Genomic DNA, 5330 nt, shown 5'->3' on the forward strand with positions numbered 1-5330 from the left:
CTTGCTTTCTAGCTCTGTTCAACCCTTTCGGGAATGACAGGCTAGGTGCGGCTGGAGCGAAACGTCCTTCCCCTATTACAGACTACACACGACCCTGCAAACCCCTCCGTCTATCAGAATCCTGTCCGTGACGCCAATTTAATGTCACGATCCGCTCGTACAAGCGGGGGTCGTGATGGTTCGTTTACTGATCTCAGAGTGCAAAACACAACACAGAGGGGATTTCAGCATTAAAACAAATGCACCTTTTATTGATTGACCATAGCAAATGCGATAGAGGGATTAAGAGTGAGAGAAAGAGATAGAGAAAGAGATAGAGGAAAGGGGGGATATAGCTACCAAACGTGGAGACGGAGTCCTCGTGGTCCGGTCGATGGGTCCGTCCGTCACGTCGGGGAGAGTCTCTCTCAAAATCTCTGGTTAACTCAGGGGTTTTTATTATAGTCCTCAATCACGGGGGGGGAACAGGTAAATCTACTGAAGCCACCAAGGGGGAACAGGTAGTCCATGTCCTTAGCAGTAAGCGAGAGCCATTGTCTTCTTGGTCCAACGATCACGCCTCCAGGCAAACATCTCACTTCAGTTAAGTCAGTCCCCATCCCCTGAATTAGGGTTGCAGGGGTCTCATGTCTCAGTCCTTGAGAGGGGCTTCATATAGGGGTCTCAATCTCAGTCCTTGGAAGGGGACTTTGATCTCTGTCTGTCACGGTGGTTGTGAAGCAGATGAAGGATTTTCCGTGGGGGACCACCAAAGTTACCCCAGAAAGTTCCCTTGGCCAAGAGGTGGGGAAATTCATAGGCTATTGTCATGAAGCAGGGACCGTGAAGCAGATGTAATCTTCAGGTACAGAACTACCATTACACTGCTCAAAGCCCGTGTACCGTGGCATGGTGACACAGGAAAATGCACCCGCAGATGATTGGCAAGCATCCACCTCGAGCAGGCCAGAACTGCAGTGGGGTCCTCGGGGTCCTTATGACGATCGTGAGGCAAATGAGGGGAACTTCAGACAGACTCTTACAGATGGTAAGAAGAGAAATCTGGTTTTGTGTCAAATGAAGACACCTTCATTGTGGCCACTCAGTGGCTTTGCTCATGAGCCTAATTTTATCCAGACTAGGGTGACTTATATTGCATATAGGATTGTTACCCTGGTTTTTCTGAGTTTTTAAAAGCCTTTTGAATTTTCATAAAATGGAGTCAGATCTTTAGTTACTGCACAATATTAAGAGCAGTTTCCTACCTTTTTCTCACATATGTAACATAAACAAATCCTTTGTTTTTCATTCTCTGTCCTTTGTTTGCATATTTCTAACCTGAAAACAATTGTAACTGACAGCTGGTTTGACCATTCAGCTGAGGGGTGAGAACTCCAAGAAGCCAATGTTCGGCCAGACCCAAAAATGTATATAAAGTAAGAAATAAACAAGGAGGCTCTCTCTCCACCTGGTCTCAGCCTTGAGTCAGAATGGAGGAACCTCTGCCCTGCGAAACCTCTCTCTCTGTGTGACTGCTTTGTGTGTCTCAGTGACATAAGATCAAATTAAATGCTAAGTATTAACCTTTCTAAGAACTCCTAACAATGGCTATTAAATACTCATTAGCATGTACTCATTAAGAGATCTGTATCTACTTGTTTTTAATACAAAGACCACAGGGTCTTTAACTGGACTTCTGGATGGACCCTCAGGAGTCACAAATGGTAATGTCATAAGGTTGTTTAAACATGAAAGGTTGTGCTGATTCTTGTGCTCAGGTCCTTCTGAAGAGAGAAGCCACTGGACAGTTTTTGTGCCCAGGGAGAGCCTGCTGAGGTGTGAGGGTAGAGTCTTGCTTCTCTGCCTGTTTTCCTCTGTGTGTGATAACTAGCTGATAAAGAAAGGAGCTTCAGATGTCCTGTCACATTACAAGTGCTGCGGTTGAAAATGCTGCCATGGGCAAACAGTGAGAGATTAGCATTACTTGGGGATAAGCAAGAAAGATTATTGCAGTTGAATATAGTAAAATTTGAAAGGCCAGTGAATAGCATTAAGCGTAGAGGGGAAAAGAAAGCTCCTACTAATCGAAATCAGTGGAGCGAAATTCCCATCACACTGAGCAGAGATACAGGATGGAAAACAGAGGTTAACAGGGAGCGCAAAGCAACTGTTACATATAATTGTATTTAATCAGAGCAAAGTGAGTTTAACTAGACTGGCTAACTGCTCAATTTTACTTTAAATTCCTTTGAACATAATACCTAGCACTGGAAATTAGTGACTAAATTTTTACATAGTGTCTTGGACTTCTGCTATTCTTTTGTGAGGGGGAACAGGGAGAGGAAAGTTGAATTTCTCTCCTCAAATGGAATGAAGCCACGACCATTAAACAAGCAGTTATTGAGAATAATTATATGGTAGAAGGCTGGTGAATAGATCCTTACTGAATAAACAGTTTTGCAAGGGGAAAATATTCTGATGTCTGATTAATGGGTGGAGGAGAGATTTTTTAAATTATAGACCAAGAAGTGTAGGAAGTAATACCATGGTAGTAAAGTAAATTGATAGCTGTCTTTGGGTTTGTAGAGATTTGAAAGCCCCTCATGAGATAAATACTTTTGTTGTATTTTCTTCACTGGGGTATAAAAATGAGTTCCACGGCGTCTATGGATTGGGCATCTGGTTCAAACCCTGTGTGCTGGTTGGGAGTTCAGAAAGGCTTTCCAAGACCTGCACACATTGTCTTAGTAGAATCATAATGACAATTTGTAATGGCAGTCCCTCGTGGACTATTAGAAGGAGCAGTTCTGGATGCTGGAATGAGTGGTCCAGTGCTAGGATGGCTGAAGTTCCTACTGGTGCTCCAAACTGCAAGTGGAAGTGAGGACTGTCAAAAACCCAAAACAACAAAGAACATATAGACACACACACACACATATATATATTTTTTTTAGAAAGCAAATTATTTTTCTCCATTGTTTTCAAACAGGCTGCAAATTCTGTGGAATCAGTGTAATGGTGTGGAAGATAAAGATGAAAAATTAGTTGCAAATGTGTAGCTGATTATAGAATAAGCTGAAGGAGACATGAACAGGACAAGTCCCAAACATGGAGCTGTTTGGTGCTCCCAGATTAAGTATCTCATCAGTTGCCTTCATGTGGAGTAAAGGATTTCAAGCTGCCACTTTTTCTGAGTTGGACTGTAAGTTAGGATTTGCTGAGAAACAAACTCTTTTATCACAAATATGTGCAGCTTAAATTAATTAAGAAAGGTTGCTATAAGAAGCTATACTCAAGTTCTATGTCATGAAACTGCTTTTGTGGTCACAACACAATCTGACAGGGTTTACTAGTACATGAATGAAAGGAGTGGATCTTGGAGCCTTGCCGGTGCTACTTTACTTGGGGTTTTTTTTCTGTCAAGGGAAATGGTCATTATCATTTGCCATGTAGTAGTCATCACTATTTACTGTGTTATATTTAAAAGGAAGTAATATTGGAAAAAACTTTTGTTCATAGAAAGATGGGGCTTTGGAAGAAATGGCCATTGCTTAGAGGGGGATTTCTGGTCAAAGAAAAAAACATGGTAGGGATCTTGACATCCTCTGTCAGGATTTCTCCAGGGCTCCAGCTCTTAAAAAGTCAGCTATTAAAAACAATGGACATGTTAACTTCAGCTTGGGGAACCTTGACACTGCAAGAACAATCGGTAGATTTTCAAAACCAAAATGCCAATGATCTTGATCAGAAGATTGTTTTAGATGGGAGGTTGAAATGGATAGAATTCTGAAGGCAGTATGTCAGAGTTAAAATGAGAACTGCAGTGTCAGAGATGCTCAGTACAAATAAAGGTGTATGTGGGGAGGAAATTAAATGCCCTGTTAGAGCTGTCAAGGATTTTCCTTTGGGAAATGATAAGTTGTAGTGGCTTTGGCATCTTTAGTTCCATGTAATTGATGGGACTGCCTTGTGGATAGTGCTGCAGGAGGCAAAAGCAAATGTCTTGGACAATGAATCAAGTACTTGTTGCCAAGTGTCAGATTAAACAGCTGTTTAAATTACACTGAGCCTCTGTACTTTACTTCTTCAGATACCATCCCTCCAGGACTGGGTTGATCTGATATTACAGACAGCTCTGAGGAATCTTTGTCTTTCTTAAATCTGAAAGGACCAAGTGTCTACTATGTGTATCACACTACTTTGTGGGAAACAACCTCATTAATCACAGCCTGCAAAGACAGGATTATGAGCAGGACACCTGTGTGAGGGATCTAACATGAGTGGAGACTATCACAATTCCCACTCCACAGAGCTCAAGGACTAGAGATGAGTGAAGTACTGGGCAAGAAGAGGTGCAAACTGAAGGAGCCATAAATTTCAATTTTGTTCTATATACGTTCAGGATTGGGAGTGGATCTAGAGTGTACCCCATTCAACTAATTTGGGAGGTTTTGAGCGCAAGGCAGGGAGGAAAGTGGAGGATTGTCTTTCTTGAAACTGGTGTTAGAAGGCAAGACATGGGAGGAAAGTGTATGGGACTGTGAAATATGTGTGTTTGTGTAAATGTGTTAGGGAATAGGTGGGATTTTCCTTGTTTGATATTTTTCTTCTTTTTTTTTCCAAGATTTTTCTGATTTTGGATCTGTCATACTAGATCACTCGATAGAAGCATGAAGTGAGACCACTTCATAACAAACTTATCAAATAAATCAAAAATTTCCTCTTATCCAGGATTGCTCAAGGATGCTTGTTACCTAATATTTGTAACTATGTTTTGAGAGTCTGCATGTGGGAATTATGACTCAGACATGCACTTCCTTGACTTGGGCACTTTTATTGCAATGAGTAATTTAAAAACTGTTCTTGTGTCTCTCTATTTCTGGACTTGTGTTTAAAGTTCCTGCGATTACAAGCCGAAATCACTTGTGCATATAGTAGAGATTCACATTTGTTTACCTACAGAGCTGGAGTTACATTGTGTGTGGGTGTGTGGAGATTTACTACAGGACATTTCTCTGCTTTACTACAAGACATTTCCCTGCTTTCTCTTTTGAAGAGTATAAGACCTACTGATGAGTGTGTTGTCACAATAGACTGCTACAGCATGAATGTAATTCAAAGAAGTACATAAATGGTGGTTTGATTGCAGACAGTCTGATAAATACTGATTGCTATTCCTTAGTTTAGTCTTGCTGTTTAGCCATTCTCTGATCCACTGTGCAAAAGAAGGATTTTCTGCTGGAAACCCTAAGTAAGATCTATTAATGTCCTGCTTGTTACAGCAATTTGACCTCCAAGGAATATGCACCTTGAGCAGCTCACTGAAGAGTGTATTCACTCCTAAAGTCAAG

Source organism: Hirundo rustica, chromosome 6 (genome assembly GCF_015227805.2).
Source record: "Hirundo rustica isolate bHirRus1 chromosome 6, bHirRus1.pri.v3, whole genome shotgun sequence".
Taxonomy (NCBI): domain Eukaryota; kingdom Metazoa; phylum Chordata; class Aves; order Passeriformes; family Hirundinidae; genus Hirundo; species Hirundo rustica.